Source organism: Choloepus didactylus, chromosome 6, assembly GCF_015220235.1.
Source record: "Choloepus didactylus isolate mChoDid1 chromosome 6, mChoDid1.pri, whole genome shotgun sequence".
Taxonomy (NCBI): Eukaryota; Metazoa; Chordata; class Mammalia; order Pilosa; family Megalonychidae; genus Choloepus; species Choloepus didactylus.
In genome coordinates, this window is record NC_051312.1 from 112,400,741 (window position 1) to 112,420,466 (window position 19,726).

Sequence of the window (19,726 nt, forward strand, 5' to 3'; positions counted from 1 at the left end):
CAATCAGATGTATGTACAGATATCAGTGCAGAACATTGCCTAATGGAAATGGGGCTTACACAACCAGTGCAAAAAATATAGTTGCTCTGATTTCTGTTATTGCTGCGACCTATAAATTGTCCTTTGTCTTTGAATTAGGAGTCTTGTGTAATCATCATGAAACTATGGTGGGCTAAGTTGTTAGCTTGTAAATAGGGAAAAATCTGAGCACCTTCACAGTTCTTAACAGGTGATATTTTCATGATAAGTGGATTGATTTCAGTCAGCTCCTGTAGTTCCTTCTCCTGTGACCAATTTTGTATGCATTGAATGTGCATCTCTGCAGTGTTCTCTGGTGATGAAAGATATAGCTAAGCTATTATTTCTGTCACTGGTAGACTTTTCAATGTCAGCCTCAGACTTTGGGAGATTACAGTCACTGTTATAATAGTGGTCACTGAGATCACGCCTAGATTTCTCCTATCGTTTTCTTTTCCTTGGTCACCAAAACAGTGACAAAATGAATGGCTGTGTGGGGCCAGGGCTGGCAGAGGAAGCCTCCTTCTCTAAAAGTTGAATTTGAAGTCAAGGTTCGTCTGAGATTTCTCTGAGGAAAGCACAGAAGGTGGCCTCAGTTTTGGTCCTCTGGGCAGCAGTGGGTCCAGCCTCCCACCAGCCTCCATCTTAATGTAAAGAGCTAGTGCACCTTTTTTCACTGATTTTTTTTTTCTTTTTTTTTCTTTTCTTCTTCTTCTGTGTGTGGGCATTTGCTGGATCAATGAGGCTCCAGCATAGGCTCAGGCCATTGTTTCAGCCCTCTGTGGCAGCAGCAGCTTCTGGCTTCACACCAGCTTCGACCAGAACTTAAAGACCCGGTGCACTTTTTCATCGGTGGGGTTTTTTCTTTCTCTTTCTTGTGTTGTTTAGTCCAGTGGATCCCTGAGGGCCCAGTGCAGATGCTAGCCTCATTTTCTCTTAGAAGTAACCTCTTCTGGCCTTATACCAGCATTTACAGGAACATAAAGAGATAAAGAGCCAGTGCACTTCTCTCCCTCTCTTGCTTTTCTTTCTTCCTGCCTCCCTCCCTTCCTTCCTTCCTTCCTTATTTCTCTCTCTCTCTCTCTCGTATTTTTGGGTCTAGTGAATCCCTGATGGCCTAGGTTTCAGCCTCAGTAGCAACAGGTCTGATTTCCCAGCAGTGTGTAACAAGACTTTTTTCCATGGGTGTTTCTGTCTGTTTATTAGTGTTTTTCATCTTTGATTTTCCTCTCTCTCTCTCTTTCTTTCCTTCCTTTTACCCCTATTTTCTATTTCTTTTTTTTTTTTTTTTATTCTTATTCTTGTTCTTTGTCTGGTGGCCTGAGGAGTGGCAGAACTAGATTTCCGGAATGATGACAACATAATACTCAGAATTTACAGTTCTCAGCAAGAAATTACAGAACATGCAAGGAGGAAGGAAAGTTTGTCCCAGTCATGGGAAAAAAGAAATTAGATGGAAAATATTCTGGAGGAAGTGTAGTCTCTGGAATTCTAATGAAAGATTTTAGAATGCTCATAAATAAGATCAATGAACTAAAGGGGAACATGGACAAAGAGCTAAAGGACAACAGGAAAATAATATATGAACAAAATAAGAATTTCAGTAATCAGAGACAAATTATAATGATAAACCCAATGGAAACTCTGGAACACAAGGTACAATAACTGAAGTGAAAAATTCAGTAGAAGTGTTCAAGAGCATATTGGAGGAGACAGAAAAAAGGATAAAAAAAATGAACAGAGCCTGAGGAACCTGTGGGACACCACCAAGCTTACCAATATGTGCCTCATAGGAATCCCAGAAAGAGAAGAGAGAGATAAGTTGAGAAAACAATATTTGAAGAAATAATAGTAGAAAATTTCCTGAATTTGATGAAAGATATGATTATATGGAATCCAAGATGCTTAACAAAAGCAAGCAGGATGAACCCAAACAGATCTATACTGAGCACATTATGATCAAAATGTCTAATGCCAAGAAAAAAGACAGAATCTTCAAAAAAAGCAGGAAAGAAGCAATATGTCATATATAGGATTAATAGCCAATATTTGTCTAGAAACCATGGAGGCCAGAAGACAGTGGAATACATATTTGAAGTGCTGAAAGAAAAAGAAATGTTACCTGGGAATATTATACTCAGAAAATCTGTCCTTCAAATCTGAGGGAGAAATTAAAACATTTCTAGACAAATGAAAACTGAAGGAGTTCATTAAAGTAGAGTTGCCTTACCAGATATGCTAAAGGGAGTCTTTCATGTTGAAAGGAAACTATACAGTGTCTCAGTACTGGATGTAGAAATAAAGCTCTCTGGTATAAGTGACAATGTGGGTAAATATAAATGCCTATATTATTCCATTTTTCATTTATGATGCTCCCTGTTACTTCTTAAAAGGCTTAAAATTCAAATGAATAAAAAAGCAAGCATAAATCTTTGTTCCTGGGCACACGATGCATAAAGATGGTAATTTGTGACAAGAACAACATAAAAGGGAGGGACAGAGTGATATAGATACAGCGTATGTGTACACTATTGAAGCCAAGTTGGAATCAACACAAACTAAACTGTAATAGCTTTAGGATGTGAAATGTAATCACCATGGTAACTAAAAAACTACACCAAAGGTAAGGAAGGGTAAGTGATTCAAAATGACTCATTATAAAAGAGCATCTAAACAAAAAGCAAGGCAGCAATGGAGGAATAAAAGGGACAGAAAAGGAATATGACTTACAAAAACAATTAGAAAACTGGCAGAAGTATATCTTGCCTTATCAGTAATTTCCTTAAATGTGAATGTATTAAACTCACCAATTACAAGGCAGGGATTGACAGATTGGATAAAGAAACATGACCTGTGCTGCTTTAAAGATATCCATCTAAAATTCATAGATACAAATAGGTTGAAAGTGAAAGGATGGAAAAATATTTCATGCAAATAGTGATCAAAAGAAGCTGGAGTGACTATATTAATATTAGCCAAAATACACTTTAAGTAAGAAACTCTTATAAGAGATAAACAATGACATTATATATTGATCAGCAGGTTGATTCAACAAGAAGATTTAATAATTACAAACATATGCAACTAACAGCAGAGCACCAAAATATATGAAACAAGCATTGACAGAATTAAAAGGAGAAGTAGACAATTCTGCAGTAATAGTTGGAGATTTCAATACCTCACTTTTAATACTGGATAGATCATCTAAACAGAGGATCAGTAAGGAAGTAGAGGATGTGAACAACACTGCAAACCAGTTAGATCTAGCAAACATGTTTAGGAAACCTCACCCCAGAACAGCAGAATACAATTTTTTTCAAGTACATATGGTCATTCTCTAGAAGAGGCCATATGTTAGGAAACAAAAGAAGTCTCAATATATTTAAAAATAGTGAAATCATAAAAAGAAACCTCTCTGAACACAACAGAATGAAGCCGGAAATCATTAATAGAAATAAAACTGGAAAATTTACAAATATTTGGAAATTAAACCAAACACTCTTAAACAACTAATTGGTTAAGAAAAAATACAAGGGCAATTATAAAATACTTAGAGACAAATGAAAACAAAGACGCAGCATACAAAAACTTAAGGGATGCAGTGAAGGCAGTGCTGACAAGAAAATTTACAGCTATGAATGTCTATATTAAAAAAGAAGAATGATCTCAAATTAATAACCTAACTTAAATGCTGAGAAACTATGAATAGAAGAGCAAAGTAAATCCAAAGTTAGCAGAATGAAGGAAATAATTAAGATTAGAGCAGAGATACATGAAATGGAGAACAGAAAAACAATTGAGAGAATAAACAAAACAAAAAGTTGATTCTTTGAAAAAATCAATAAAATTGACAAAACTATTAGATTGACAAAGAAAAAAGAGAAAAGATACAAATAACTAAACACAAAAGGAAAATGCTGATGTCACTACTGTCCTTACAAAGGATTATAAGAGACTATTAGACTATTATGAACAATTGTATGCTAACAAGCTAGAATTTCCATTTCCAGAAGAAATGGAAAAAATCTTAAAAATTCATCAATTACCAAAATTGAGTGAAGAAATAGAAAACATCAACAAACCTATAACAAATACAGAGATTAAATCAATAATCAAAAACCTTTCACCAAAGGAAAGTCCAGGATCAGATGGTGTGCCAGTTTGAATGTATCATGTCCCCCCAAATGCCGTTATCTTTGATGTAATCTTCTGTGGGCAGACTTATCAGTATTAATTAGATTGTAATTCTTTGATTGAGTGTTTCCATGGAGATGTGCCCCACCCAACTGTGGGTGATGACTCTGATTGGATAATTTCCGTGGAGTTGTTGGCCTGCCATTCAGGGTAGGTCTGAATTAAATTACTGGAGCACTGTATAAGATCAGACAGAAGAAGCAAGCTACTACAGCCAAGAGGGACACTTTGAAGAATGCACAGAAACTGAGAGAGTAACTGCAGATGACAGACATTTTGAAGATGGCCGTTGAAAGCAGCCTCTTGCTCCGGAGAAGCTAAGAGAGGACAAACACCCCAAAAGCAACTAACAGTGACATTTTTGAGAAACTGCAGCCTAGAGAGGAACGTCCTGGGAGAAAGCCATTTTGAAACCAGAACTTTGGAGCAGACACCAGCCACGTGCCTTCCCAGCTAACAGAGGTTTTCCGGACACCGTTGGCCATCCTCCAGTGAAGGTACCTGATTGTTGATGACTTACCTTGGATACTTTATGGCCTTAAGACTGTAACTGTGTAACCAAATAAACCCCCTTTTATAAAAGCCAATCCATCTCTGGTATTTTGCATTCCAGCAGCATTAGCAAACTGGAACAGATGGCTTCACTGATGAATTCTACCAAACATTTAAAGAAGAATTAATACCAGTCCTTCTCAAACTCTTCCAAAAATTCAAGAGAGAACACTTCCTAATTCATTCTGTGAAGCCAGCATTACTCTGATACCAAAACCCAGTAAAGACTTCACAAGAAAAGAAAATTACATATCAATTTCCCTTATGAATACAGATGCAAAAATCCTAAACAAAATACTAGCAAACCAAATCCACCAGCATATTAAAAAGGTTATAAGCCATGTTCAAGTGAGATTCTTCCCAGGGATGAAAGTGTGGTTCAACATACATAGGACAATCAATGTATTACACTACATAGATCCAATGAGGGAAAAAACACACAAATATTTCAATAGATGCAGAAAAGGCATTCCTCAAAATCCAGCACCCTTTCTTGATAAAAGAACTCAGAAATGCAGGAATAGAAGGGAGCTTTCTCAATTTGATATAGGCTATTTATGAAAAACCCTTAATTAACATCACATTCAATGGTGAAAGACTTCAAGCTTTCTTCCTAAGATCAGGAAGGAGTCAAGGATGCCCACTTTGAGCACTACTATTCAATATTGTACTTTAAGTCCTTGCCAGATCAGTTAGGCAAGAAAAAGATATTAAAAGTATCCAAACTAGAAAGGAAGAAGTAAAACTATCTCCTTTTGCAGATGACAAAATCTTATCTATAGAAAAGTATTAGAATTAATAAATGAATTCAGCAAGGTTACAGGGTACAAGATCAGTACACACAAAACAATTCTGTTCCTATACACTAGCAATGAACATTCTGAAGAGGACCTTAAAAAAATATTTCTGATAACAAGAATATCTAAAAGAATAAAATATCTGGGAATAAATTTAAGTAATGGTATAATAACTTGTATACTGAAAACTATAAAACTGCTGAAAGAATCAAGACCTAAATAAATGGTATTTATTTATTTTCATGGATTGGAAGAATTAACATTGTTAATATATCATTATTATCCAAAGCAATTCACAAATTCAATGCAATCTCTATTAAAATTCCAGTGACATTTTTACAGAAATGGAAAAACCAGTCTTCAAATTTATGTGGAACTGCTAGGGACCCCAAATAGTTAAAACAATCTTGAAAAAGAACGGGATTGGAGGAGTCACACTTCCTGTTTTCAAATTGTACTACAAAGTGACAGTAATTAAAACAACATGGTACTGGCATAAAGATAGACAAATAGATCATTGGAACAGAATTGAAAGTGCAGGAGCAGACCCACACATCTATGGTCAATTGATTTTTGATAAGGGTGCTAAGTATGCAAAGTGGGGAAAGAATAATCCCTTCAACAAACAGTATTAAGAAAAATGGATATCCACATGCAGATGAATGAAATTAGACCTCTACCTCCCACCATATACAAGAATGACTCAAAATAGATCAAGGACCTGAGTATCAGAGCTTAAACTGTAAAACTCTTAGAAAAAAACCATAAGGCCAGATCTTCATGACCTTGGATTCAGCAGTCAATCATTAGATAAGACATGAAAAGCATGAGCAACCAAAGAAACAACAGATAAATTTAATTTCATCAAAATTAAAAACTTTTGTGCATCAAAGGAAATTAACAACAATGTGGAAAGACAGCCTACAGATTGGGAGAAAATAGTTTCAAATCATATATTAGAAAAGGGTTTAAAATCCAGAATATAAAAATTCTGTAACTCAACAGCAAAAAGACAAACAATCCAGTTAAGAAATGGGCAAAGGACTTGAATAGACATTTCTTCAAAGATGATATACAAATGGCCAACAAACACATGAAAAGGTGTGCAACATTAATAGCCTTTAGGGAAATTCAAATTAAAACCACAATGATATACCATTTTATTCCCACAAGAATGGCTACTATTAAAAAATTGGAGAGCAAGTGTTGGAGAAGATGCAGAGAAATTGTAATATATACCCAAGAGAGTAAAAACAGGGTCACAAACAGAATGTTGTACAGCTATGTTTACACCAGCATTATTCACAATAGGCAAAAGGTGAATCCAACCCAAGTGTCCATTAACTAATGAATGAATATATAAAATGTGGTACATAAACACAATGGAATATTATCTGTCCATAAGAAAAAATGAAATTATGAGACATGCTTCATCATGGAAGAAACTTGAAAACATTCTTAGTGAAATGAGCAAGATACATAAGGAGGAAAATCCTGTGATATTTCCTGTAAGAGATGACTAGAAGCAGCAAATTCATCGAGGTAGAAAGCAGATTAGAGGTTACTGGGGAAAGAGGAATGGAGGGGAGGGGAGAAAGCGTAAGTTTTGTTTGTAAAAATAAACAAAACAAAACAAACTTGGGCTAGGATAACCCGCTTCTGCTTCAGTTACAGCTTATAAAATCTTTTTGGTTAGAGACTCTAGAGGCTTGAAATTAAAAAGAATGATTCCCTTTTTTTTTTCATACATTTTATTGTGATATAAGTTCCCAGATTGGCCTCTTGTGTGCCCCAGTCTCCTATTTGAAATGCTTTTCTGATATTATTTTTCTTCCCATTGTTCAACAATAATTTCATAGGAACATTTCTTGTCAGTCCTGAGTGCTCTCTCTCTTTGCCACCACTCCTTCCTTCGGTGCCTTGAAGAGCCATTGAGGGATGATGTATTGTTTCTTTTTTGCCCTCACCTTACTCACAAGATCATTGAATTTGTTTACTAGCTGAAAGTGGAACTGCCTCTGCAAGAAATTAATTGTCTTAACCAAACAAATGTAGTCACTGCAATTTCCACACAACACAGTATTTCACAACAACTGCATCTGGGCTTTGAGAAAAATCACACTTTCAGGCAATATGAAATGAGTTTTATAGAACTGGCAGGAATTCAATTTTGTCTAGAAAGTCAAGTTGGGCAAAGTACTGAGAAATCAAAAGTAAATAAGTATAAGAGAAAATTACATGGTAGAATACGGAAGGAGAAATAAAAATAAGGGCAAATAAGGCTTTTAGGAGTAATAAAAAAAGGATGAAATACCAGGATAACTGTATGTTCTAACAATACAGATTCTCCTCAGGACGACAATTTTGGACACTGAGGACCATCTGAATTCTGCATTCCAATTATAAAATGTATTTTATTGTTCTTTTCTCCAGGGTGCTTTTTGCTCCTTTACAATACAAACTTAGAAACATAATTTTCGGATGAATTTGCTTTCAGTTTGCATTTTTACCTGTGTGGTGAAGGCTCTCGAAGATGTCAATGCACTGGTCTGTGTTGTTGAGTCTGAAAGTGTGTTTCTTAAAGTTGATAGACTACACTTCACAGGAAATTGATGATACAAAGAAGCTGGGCCACAAGATAGAAGAGAAATCAACCACTGTTGCACATTTTCTGACCCTCATACTAAATGATAACTGGTTTACTTAGAGACAACTCCCCAGTTGTTTTTGACAATTTTCTGAATGATGGCACATACATTTGGCACCTGTTCTTTTTTTTTTTTATACTAACAGCAGAATAAATAAATGTCAGTTTGTTAAAAAAAAAGTCTAAATAAGTAATCTTTTCTGAAGATCTTGCTCCATAATGATTATAAACATATATTTCAAGTTTGATGACCTTGAAGAAATTCTTGGTAAGATTAGAAAGGGGGCAGAAAGTTTTCAAAGTAGGCATTGTGAGGAGACTGACAGGCATCCAGGGAAGGGATTTGTGGCACTTTCTAATCAAACTGTTACATGGAGCCAAGAAAGAGCAGAACTGTTGATTGTAACACTCCAAAAAAGGAGCAAAGAAACATTGTGAATGTGATATGAAAGGAGAGAGATTGTAGGAAAACAAAATTGTAGTAGGCTGTAAAGAATATATAAAAATCTCCATTGTTATCCAGTGTGGGCATTTTATGGTAATAGAACTGATTTTACTTTTAAAAAAGATGTTTTCTCTTTCCTGAAGGTAAATATATATTTCAGAAACCAGGATATGCAGCATTATCAGAATAGCAATAAAATCTGAGCCTTAACAAAATATGACTGATGATGGAGGGCATCTTGAGCTGAGCCTAGGTGAAGACTTAACCTCTGAGAAACAGCAGTAACTAGAAGGTCCGGTAGATCTGGCAGTCAGTGCAGTACAGGACTGCAGAGTAACATAGTAAGACGAGGAAAGAAGAGAGCTACAGTATCCAGATTGGCATGAATGGTCTACTATTTACTTACTGTATAATTTTAGACAAGTCCATTCACATATTTGAGTTTTAATATTATTCATCAGTAAATGTGACAATTGTATTTCCTTTTCTACTTCTCAGGATTGCTGATAAGGTCAATTTTTCATCACCTTTTATCCTTTCTTCCTTACCCAGCATCATTTCTATGACCTGCCATTGTAATTCCCTTTCTATGCTCTCAACTCCTTTCCTCCTCTTACTTCTTCAGGATTGCTTGGCAAAGCCACCACCCTGGCTAAATATAACTACATACTTTGCATCTGCGCTCATGAAACTGACTTTAGCAAGAACACACAATCATGTGGAATGATTTCACTTTAAATTTCTGACCGCTAAATTTAAGTAGGCTGTTAGTGCTTCTATGATAAAAATATTGGATTTTAAAAAGAAAAAAGTCTTATATTTGGGTTGGATTTTGGTACTAAGATTATATTAACATCCTAAAATGATTTGAACAGTGTTCTTGCCTATCTACTGCCTGTAATTTTGTCTATACTGGGGATTATTTGTTTTATAATGCTTGGTAGAATTCTCCTGTAAAGCTCTCTGGGTCACGTATGAACTGTGTGTGTGTATAGATTTTGAACTACCAATTCAATTTGAAGAATTATTATAGACCTTTTCAAGTTTTTTTATTTCTTCTTGAATTCAATTTTGTAAGTGACTTTTTCTAGGAAGTGATGCATTTTCAATTGTGTGTTCAATTTTGATGGCATAAAGTTGGGCATGGCATTGTTACTTTAAAAATCCCCACTGTAATCATAGGAAGAAATGTGCATTTGGTACAAAATTTAAATTTTCTGTAGCATCTAATTTAAACTGTATGGTCAATTTATTTATTTAAGCAACATAATTACATGGAACCTAGAATAGGGAATGAGATGCTGTTATTCAGTACAGGTTAATGTAATACCCTGATACATCCCAGAGAATAAATAAAACATTTACAAAGCCCCTTGAGGGACTGGGGGAAAATGTGGAAATATTAAACTTTCCCACTGGGGAATTCCTGATATTCTTTCAAGCATTAGGGACTCTCAATTTAGTAAGCAAAGCCCTTGATCTTGGGGCTTGCCCTTATGAAACTTATTCCTCCAAAGGAGAAGCTAAGCCTACTTATAATTATGCCTAAGAGTCACCCCCAGAGAACCTCTTTTGTTGCTTAGATGTGGCCTCTCTCTCTAAAGCCAACTCTGCAGGTAAACTCATTACCCTCCCTCCTGTGTGGGACATGACTCCCAGAGATTAGCCTGACCCTTTGAGAATGCCTTCTTGACCAAAATGGGGAAAAAGAAATGAAACAAAATAAAGTTTCAGTGGCTAAGAGATTTCAAATGGAGTTGAGAGTTCATTTTGGTGGTTATTCTTTTGCATTATGTAGATACTTCTTTTTAGTTTCCAGAGTATTAGAATAACTAGAAGGAAATACCTGAAACTGTTGAACTATAATCCAGTACCCTTGATCCTTGATGATGACTGTATAACTATATAGCTTTTCTCGTGTGACCATGTGATTATGAAAATCTTGTGACTGACAGTCCCTTTATCCAGTGAATGGGCAGATAAGAAAATAAATACAAAAACTTGGGGGGAGGATATGAGGTATGGGATGTTTGATGTGTTATTTTTATTTTTATTTTTTTGTTAATGGAAATGTTCCAAAATTGATTGTGGTGATGAATGCACAACTATATGATGATACTGTGAGCTATTGATTGTATACTTTGGATGGATCATATGACATGAATATATCACAATAAAATTTTGCATTAAAAAATAACTGGTCTAGCTGTAGATGTGTCCCTTAATTCATTTCCAATATTGTTTACTTTTGCCCTCTGTCTTATTTTTCATGGTCAATTTTGCCATATTTGTATATTTTATAAGTGTCTTCAAATATTCAATATTGACATTCCAATCTAACATTAGTTTTTAAAAATTATTTTTTCATTTTACCTATTGTATCCCCTTCTTTGTGTTACTCTGTTCTTTTTATAATATAAGGTTAATGGTTGACTTTAATTTTCTATTTTCTTTTCCTTTGTCTAATTGATACATTTAAGACATACATGCAAATTTTACTCTAAGTACTACTTTGGCTGTATGCCACAATATTTGATATATATCATATTTTGTATCATTTAGTTATAAATATTTAAAAATTTCATCTTTAACCCATGGATTTAAAAAGAATTTCATTAAATAAATTTCTATACATATGTACTTTTTAAAGTGATTTATTTTTTGTTAATATCTAACTTAATTGCATTTTTGTCAGATAATGTGGACTGCTTTATGCTAATTCTTTAATATATGTTGACATGAGTTTGGTGGCTTAACCTGTGGTCATTTGCAGAAATAATCCAGTGTGTTTGAGAGAAAGTTATCTGTTTACTATCTGTATATAGTTCTATATATATATTCATGGATCCTGCTTGTTAATTGTTTTGCTAATTTTTATGTCTCATTGAATCAATAACTGAGTGAAATATTTAAAAATCTTCCATCCTTAAGTTAGATTTGTTAATATTTTCATGTTTTTCTGTCAACTGTGGTTTATATATTCTGGACCTGTGTTATTAAAATCATTGTCTTTCTTGATAATTGTACTTGTTATCATTGTTCTATGTCCTCTTTGTCTTTAAGAATGCTTTCTGCTTCACAGTCTAGTTTTTATGTTATAATATAGATTTTCTGCATTTATATTTGAAAGTATTTTACTACTATATTTTTTCTTTGCTATCACTTTTAACTTCTTTACTCATATATTTTAGGGTTATCTTTTTAAAAAAGGACTTAAAGCTAGTTCATTTACATTTACTCTGCCAATAAATTTTAAAATTTATTTCTGCCCTTTCATTTGTGCTTTCTTTTGTCCAGTTTCCTCTATGCTCTATTATTTCTTTATTTTTGTTTTTTAATTAATTGAGGAGTTGTTCTGAATTACATTTTTAAACATCCACTGATTACAAAATTTATATTCTTTATGCTATTTCATTGATTTCTCTAAAAATTTGTTATATTAATGAAATCTAAAGTTAATTAGGATATCTATCTTCCTCCTAAGCAATGCCAGGGTCTTATAATATGCCAACTGCACCTTTTCTCATGTAATTATAAATTCAGTACATTAGCTCTACTTTATATTACACTCAAATTATATGATTTCTTTGATTTATTTTTGTTTTATAAATTGTTTCATTTTAGATGTATCTAAATGTTTACCAGTTACTTCGTTATTGTATCTCATATGTTCCCTCTGGCATCATTTTTTCTGATTATTCATGTACAATATTTAGAAATTCCTTTTGTTAGGTCAAGCTGGAAACTTTTTTTGGGTTTGCCTTATCTAAAATTTGTCCTGTAATTTGCCTTCATTCTTGAAAGACAGCCTTCCTGAATACACCATTTTAGGTCGACCTTATGTTCTCTCAGCATTTTGAAGCAGTCATTTCATTGTTCTGTGGATTCCATTGTTTCTTTTAAGAAGATTGTTGTCAGATAAGTTGTTATTCCTTTATAGGAAACCTTTCTTTTTACTTTGGCTATTTTAAAGATCTTCTGTTGGTCTTTAGTGTTCTACATTTTACTACAGTGTGTTTAGGTGTGTTTATATCTTTATTTATCCTTCTTGGAATTTCTTTCACATCCTGAATCTGATTATTTTTACCTTTCGTTTATTCTTAAAAAATTCTCAACTATTATATTTTTAATTAGTATCTATTTCCAGTCTCTCTAACGATTTATGACAGAGGTCCTCTTTCCTTCTTGTGTCTTAACATCTTAACATCTCTTGCATATGTACCCTTTTTTTCTCTCTTTACTTCTATATTCAGTAAATTCTTCATATCTGTTTTTAATTCACGAATTCTCTCTTTAGCCATCTATATAGTTTCAATTATTGTATTTTTCCACCTTTTGAAAATCTGCCCAAACATAGTATTCTGTCCCTTCCTCATGGTTTTAGTACCCTCTTCTATTTTTTAAATATTTTATATGTAATTATTTTATTTTATTTTTTATTTTATTTATTTTATTTTTTTGGCTTTTATAAAAGGGAGTTTGTTTGGTTACACAGTTACAGTCTTAAGGCTTCACTGGAGAGAAGCCATTGGCATCCGGAAAACGTCTGTCAGCTGGGAAGGCATGTGGCTGGCATCTCTTGCTCCCAGGTGGTGTTTCATTTTGAATGACAGACATTGCATCAGCTTCCAATGGCCATCTTCAGAATGTCTGTCTCAGCTCCAGCTCCTGTAATTATTTTGTATTCTGTGTCTATTCTGATATGTGAAGCCCACGAAGATTTAATTCTCCTGTTTGCTGTTTCCACTGACCTTAGAATAAGGTGTGTTGTGTCTTCATATGTTTTTTTTTGATGCATTTTTTCATTGTGAACTTTAACATATATACATAACAGTGTTAACTTTCAAAGCTTGATTTAATAATTAGTAGTGGGAGCAAATTTCAAAGTATATCATGGGTCACAGTTCCACAACTTCAGCTATTTCCATCATTGTAAAACATACATACAGAAAGGTGTTAACTTTTGATGTACAGTTCAATAAGCAGTTATTAGATAATTAAAAAATTATTATGGATTACAGTTCCACAGTTTCAGTTCTTTCTTTATTATGCAATACAGGGTATATACAGAAAGATGAAGACTTTCAAAGCACAATTTAACAAGTAGCTATAGAGCAAAACTCAAAGGATGTTATAGGTTACAGTTCCACCATGTCATTTACCTCATTTCGGCTATTCCAATACCCCAGCATCTAGACAAATATATATATGTATATGTGTATATATATATAAATATATATATATATATTTATAAAGTTTCAGTATTCATAGAACTTTGTTAAATCTTATCTTGTTTGTTGCTACTGCTTCCTCTCATTTAATCCCTTTCTCCATCTTCAGGGATGTCTAGGCAGTGAGTACCCAAACTTGTTCCTACTGAAAGGGGGTGTCAACAGTATGGGGAAGGGGGCTGCATCTGATTGTTGTTCTTAAAGAGGCTGTTGCCTCTGGGTACTAGGACTTGTCTGGCAGAGGAACTTTCTTGTGGATTTAAGTTTCTGAGTGATAAAACTTAGTAAATGAATGTTTTATAGAATCTCAGGTGGGGAACTAGGTATTTGGGGACTACTTTTGGTAAGGGCATGGCATACTGTGGCCATTTTGGATGTCTAGTTAGAGCTTGCATAAGAGAAAAACCACCAGGCTAGCCTCCTGACTCTATTTGGGATCTCTCAGCTTGTTGCCTTTCTTTTTCCCCCTTTTGGTCAAGTAGGAATTTTCAGTCCCTTGCTGCCAGTGCCAGGCTCATTCCTGGGAGTCATGTCCCATGTCACCAGGGAGATTCATTCCCCTGGGAGTCATGTCCCTCATGGGGGGGGGTGTTAATGAGTTTATTTGCCAACTTGGGCTTAGAGAGAGAAAGGCTACATCTGAGCAACAAAAGAGGTTACCTGGAGGTGCCTCTTAGGCATGATTATAGGAGGGCTCAGCCCTCCTTTTACAATCCTAAGTTTCACAAGAGCAAGCCTCAAGTTGAGGGCTTGATTTATTAAGTAGTGAGTTCTTAATTTCACTTTGTATATATTCCACCCCAAGATAAATGGTCAGTTTCTTACATTATCTTTGCTTAGTTGTACAATCATCATCACTCTAAACTTTAAATAATTATCACAACATAATACATCCCAGAGCTCTGATCAGCTGCTAATTATTCATCCCTAGTATTAGTGTAGTGTTGGTAAGATATTCCTATTAAATGTAGTCTTTAATATGTAATGGAGATTTTTTTCCATATACCACTCTGTTGTTAACCCTCTGCACCAGTGTCATACCTTTTAAGTATATCATGCTGTTCTAGTTTGCTAATGCTGTGGAATGCAAAACACCAGAGATGGATTGGCTTTTATAAAAAGGGGGTTTATTTGGCTACACAGTTACAGTCTTAAGGCCATAAAGTGTCTAAGGTAACACATCAGTAATCGGGTACCTTCACTGGAGGATGGCCAATGGCGTCTGGAAAACCTCTGTTAGCTGGGAAGGCATGTGGCTGGCATCTGCTCCAAAGTTCTGGTTTCAAAATGGCTTTCTCCCAGGATGTTCCTCTCTAGCAAGCTTGCTCCTCTTCAGAACATCACTCACAGCTGCACTGAGTTCCTTCTCTTTGAGTCAGCTCATTTATATGGCTCCACTGATCAAGGCCCACCCCGAATGGGTGGGGCCATGCCTCTATGGGAGCATCCCATCAGAGTCATCACCCACAGCTGGGTGGGGCACATTCCAAGCAAATCCAATCAGCACCAAAATGTCTGCCCCACAAGACTACATCAAAGATAATGGTGCTTGGGGGACACAATACATTCAAACTGGCACATTCCACCCCCTGGACCCCAAAATGACATTATCTTTCCAAATACAAAATACATTCATTCCATCACAATATCACAAAAATTTAAATCATTTCAGTAACAAAAGTTAAGTACAAGATCCTGTCAAAATCAGTTACAGGCGTGGTGGGTCCTAAGGCATAATTCTCCTTTAGCTTTGGATCTGTGGACTTAGAACAAGTTATATGCTTCCAATGTACAAAGGAGGGACATTCATAGGATAAACATTCCCAATGCCATAAGGAGAAAGCTTAAGGAAAAAAAGGTTAACAGGACCAAAAAAGTTCTTAAAACCTTCAGTACAAACTCCATTAGATTTCAAGGTCTGAGAGTCATTTACAGAATGACCTTGCATCCTTGGGGCTTGAAAGAGTGGGAGTCTAACCCTTCCCAAGGGCCTTTGTGGCAGCTCTGTCCTCTCCAAATGCTTGGGTGAGTGCTCCAACATATCCACACATTGGGGGGACCACCTTCTTGGCCCCACCCTCCTCAAATATCGGGGCAGTTCCTGGATGCCCTTCTATCTCCGGGGCACATGCTCAACCCCTTCAGAACAGTGTGGTGGCAGCCAGGCTCTCCCCAATTCCCTGGAAATATCCTCCACCCTCTTTGGGACTTTCGGTGGCAGAACATTTCCTGAGCATTGAGGCAGAAGACCCACCCTTGACCTCCAGGGCAAACTCACCCTTTCCATGCATGTGGGCTGCTCTGCTCTCCCAGCCCAAGGCCTCTTGACTCTAGACCTCAACCTCCATGGCTCTGTTTTTGAAGAAATTTTTCCTTCAGTTTGTTCCTTGTCTGTCTTCTCCAGTCCAGACTGGCAATGGCTCTGTCTGTAAAGATCTTGCAGAAATTCTGTTGGCTTCGCATAAAGCATGCAGGGGTCAAAGCCATCAGACAATAGGACTTTCCACAAATCCTTTCCGGATAATTCCATCTCCAATCTTGGCTTGTACTGAAATGGCGGCTGGGTTCCATGTTTGGTTACATCCTCACGTTGGGCTGTAGCTTCTGGGAATCCAACCCCTGGAAGCTCGTAATTTCCCAAGCCATCAGCTTCTGGTTTCTTTGAACCCAAGAGTTCAGTTCTAAGTTTATCTCTCTCTGCTCGCATTTTACTATAAGCTGCAAGAAGACACCAGGGTACCTCCTCCACATGTAGTCTGGAGATCTCCTCAGCTAAGTATGCCGGGTTGTCACTTTCAAATTCTTCCTTCCATCTGACACCAGGACTCAATTTTGCCAAATTCTCTGCCACTTTAAAACAAGGATTGCCTTCCTTCTGTTACGGTGCCCGTGAGTTGAAGTACGAGACAGCCGAACAGAATTTAAAGAGCCTTTATTAGCCAGCTGGCGACTTCTCACTGTCACTCCACGCAGGGAGTTCAGTAAGCAGCCCCGACCTGTGTGTGCTGGTGCCTTATATAGGCAGATACTACATCCTGGAAACGCAAGCAAGCTATTTTAACAGAAGCAGAGTTGGCAGTTAGCTATTGGTTACAAAAGACAATTTAGCAAGGTTGGCATTTAGAAATCTTACAAAAAGTTTCACTTGGTTACAAAAGGTTTCACTTGGAAACGGTGCAATTGTTGATTGTTGTAACGGTTATGCTTGGCTAATGCATACAACCGCAAGTTTCACTCCCTAAAACGGTACAGTTTCACTTCCTTCTTCTCAGAGCTTAATGCTTACACAACATTTTTTACGGTGCAGTCATTGCCGGTTGAGGGGGAGGGGACCCTCCTGTTACAGATTAAGGGGAGGGGGCCCACTTCATTCCCCACTGGTTTTTAGGGAGAATCAAATCATTGTTTCTTTTGAGGGTATGTGTACACCGTTGGACGAATTTAACTAAACTGTTTATAACACAGGGGCCTATGATTAAGGCTAACATGAGAAGAGCCAGGGGTCTGGCAATTGCTGATACTTTTAAACCAATTTGCCTCCTTTTTCTTTTGCTCTTCTCTATCCTGTAGTCTCTTTCGGAGTTGGCTTAAACTTTCTTTAATTACACCTGAATGGTTAGTGTAAAAACAGCAGGCTTTGCCTAAGGCTAGACAAAGCCCTCCCTGTTTTAAGAATACAAAGTTGTGTTCCCTCCGATTCTGGAGCATTACTTCTGCTAAACCCTCCGATTCTGGAGCATTACTTCTGCTAAAGAGCTTAAGGACTTTTCAAATTTAGTAACGCTCTCTTTTAAGGTTTTTAGATCCTGGTCAATTTGAGTACTAAGGCTTTTAAAATTTTGGTCCCCTGTGACAAGTGCTGTGGTTCCTACTGTGGCTGCCCCGGCCACCCTAAGCCCGAGGAGCACTGGCACTAATACTGGTCCTTTTCGCTTGACTCATTTGAGGTTAGTTAGCCCGAGGTGCTCCCTACCTCCCTCGCCAGAGTAGTAATATACCTGGGGAAGGACATGGGTGAGAATGCATAGTTCCTTGTCCTTGAAAGTCACCTAAAGTAAGCTTAGGAGCAGTGCTCCAGGGACAATAGTGTGAGTGCCACAGCTCTTGTTCTAGGGGTAACTCACCACAGCTATAGCCTGACACCTCTGGTGGTTCCCTCTCCCTCCCTTTTGGCAACATCCAGGTTTTTCCAAAGAGATTACATCGGTCAAAAACAAATTTAGGGCTGCCAGGGGTGCTGACCTGGCTAACCACTGTTCCATCAATGGTGCGAGTTAACTACCACGTATAATTAGTGGCTTGGTGGGGGTTTTCGGTGGCTAGTATTGATCACCAGGTTCAGCAGTAGGGGTTTCTTCTTTCGCGGTGTCAGGTTTTGGGCAGTGGGTGCGGATGGCATAGTGTAAGGCCTGTAGGGACTTGAGAAGTTTAGAGTTAGACAGGGAGGCGAGCTGCTCCTCCGCTAACTTGGGGAGGAGCGGGGGTGGCCTACCGAACATGGCTTTATATGGAGTAATACCTTTTACATAAGGGGTACACCTAGCTTTAAGTAAGGCAAATGGAAGGAGGCTCACCCAGTTTCCGCCAGTCTCCAATTTAAGTTTGGTGAGGGTTTCCTTAAGCATCCGATTTACCCTTTCTACCTGCCCTGAGCTTTGTGGTCTGTATATGCAGTGTAATTTTCATTTGATTCTTAAAGCCTTTACCAAGTTTTGGGTAACTTGGGCTATAAAAGCCGGACCATTGTCAGACCCCATTGGTACCTGTAGGCCAAACCGGGGGATAATTTTAGCTAATAATTTTTTGCTTCTACCTGGGCTGATTCTGACCGAGTTGGGTAGGCCTCAACCCATCCTGAGAAGGTGTCCACCAGCACAAGTAAGTATTTGTATTTCCCTGGTCCAGGAGACAGTTCCGTGAAATCTATTTCCCATTGTTTTCCTGGGAGCTGACCTCTTACGCGGTGACCTGGGGTAGCAGGGGTACTTACATGACTTGGGTTGACTTGAGCGCAGACGTGACATCTTCTGCTTACCTCTTTTGCTACCTGAAAAAGCTTAGGTATGTAAAAGTCAGTTCTTAGCAATTTAGCTAGTTTTGTCCCTCCCAGGTGTGTACTTTGATGCGTTTGTAAAATTAAGTCTCTTTTTAGTGCCTCTGGTAGGAGGATTCTAGAGTTGGGGAGGACTTTTCACCCCTTTGGATCATTTTTAGCTTGGAGTTCTTGACCTAGATGGATGTCAGTGTTTGAGTACCCAGGGTGGTAGGAGGGGCAAGACTTGAAGGGGCCCCACTGGTTTTAGGGCCGCTTTTTGGCCGTTTGGTCAGCAAACGCATTTCCCTTGGCTTTGGGTATACTGCTCTGGGAAGCCAAAGGGCTGTTAAAAGCTCTGGTATTTCTGAGGCATTTTTCCTTGGCCCCTTGGAGAGCTTGGGTGAGGGCTATTAGCTTAGCTTTTTGTGCAGACGTACCTTAGAGGCTGTTATTACTGCTGCTTCAGTGACTCGAGTCCTGTCTTGAATGAAACTGCTCCCGTCAGTCAAGGAGAAGGACTTGGTGTTGAGTAATTTTTGCGTTAGAGAGCCACTTGTCCAGGGGGCTTTTGAGGATGGTTTTGACCACGTGGGGGGTGATGATTTGCAGTTCTTGCCCAAAGGTGAGTTTAGAGGCTTCTTTAACTAGCAGAGCGGTGGCCGCAATGGCTTGGAGGCAGTTAGGCCAACCTGCTGCAACCGGATCGAGGCGCTTTGAAAGATATGCCACGACCCGTTTCCATGGCCCTAAGCACTGTGTTAGCACTCCCTTTGCTGTCCCTTGCGCCTCGGCTGCACGCAGCTGGAA